The 738-nt window shown below is 38.1% G+C and overlaps 1 protein-coding gene across 1 annotated transcript in view; it reads left to right on the forward strand.

Annotated features, from left to right (window-relative positions):
- LOC106880728 (uncharacterized) overlaps window positions 1-738 on the forward strand; it is a 35,405-nt gene that overhangs the window by 14,798 nt on the left and 19,869 nt on the right. The window lies entirely within an intron of this gene.

Genomic DNA, 738 nt, shown 5'->3' on the forward strand with positions numbered 1-738 from the left:
ATATATATATATATATACATACACATATACATAATATATATGTATATATATTTGGAATTTATGAAAAAACAAAACAAAAGATGAAGACAGGTGTGTAAACAACAAACAGATGTATTAGTTTAACACTCAGGAAGTGAGAAAGTCTTTTACATTTCGAGCCTATGCTCTTCCACAGAAAGAAACACAGAAATAAACAGTGCGAGAAAATGAAAAAAGGTTTAGGGACTACCCACAATCATTGCTTTTTTGTTCTTTTGTCTTTGTTGTTGTACCCATTCGCTTGCTTTCTCCCAAAATATTTAATGCTCTTAGCTTAGAATCTTGGGGCCAGCTAGATTTGAACAGTCTCAAGAGTAACTGGCTGAAATTGTAAGAATGATCGAGAAACTCAACTGATGAGAAAAGGCCATGAATGGCCCTTCCTTGTTTTTTCCTGTCTGTCTTTGTATCGTGTATCTGTCCAGATGTTTTATTGTTGTTTGTTGCACTCTTGTTCCATTTTTTTTATTTATATATAGATACATCATCATCATCATCATCATCGTTTAACGTCCGCTTTCCATGCTAGCATGGGTTGGACGATTTGACTGAGGACTGGTGAAACCGGATGGCAACACCAGGCTCCAGTCTGATTTGGCAGAGTTTCTACAGCTGGATGCCCTTCCTAACGCCAACCACTCAGAGAGTGTAGTGGGTGCTTTTACGTGTCACCCGCACGAAAACGGCCACGCTCGAAAT

Source organism: Octopus bimaculoides, chromosome 10, assembly GCF_001194135.2.
Source record: "Octopus bimaculoides isolate UCB-OBI-ISO-001 chromosome 10, ASM119413v2, whole genome shotgun sequence".
NCBI classification, from domain to species: domain Eukaryota; kingdom Metazoa; phylum Mollusca; class Cephalopoda; order Octopoda; family Octopodidae; genus Octopus; species Octopus bimaculoides.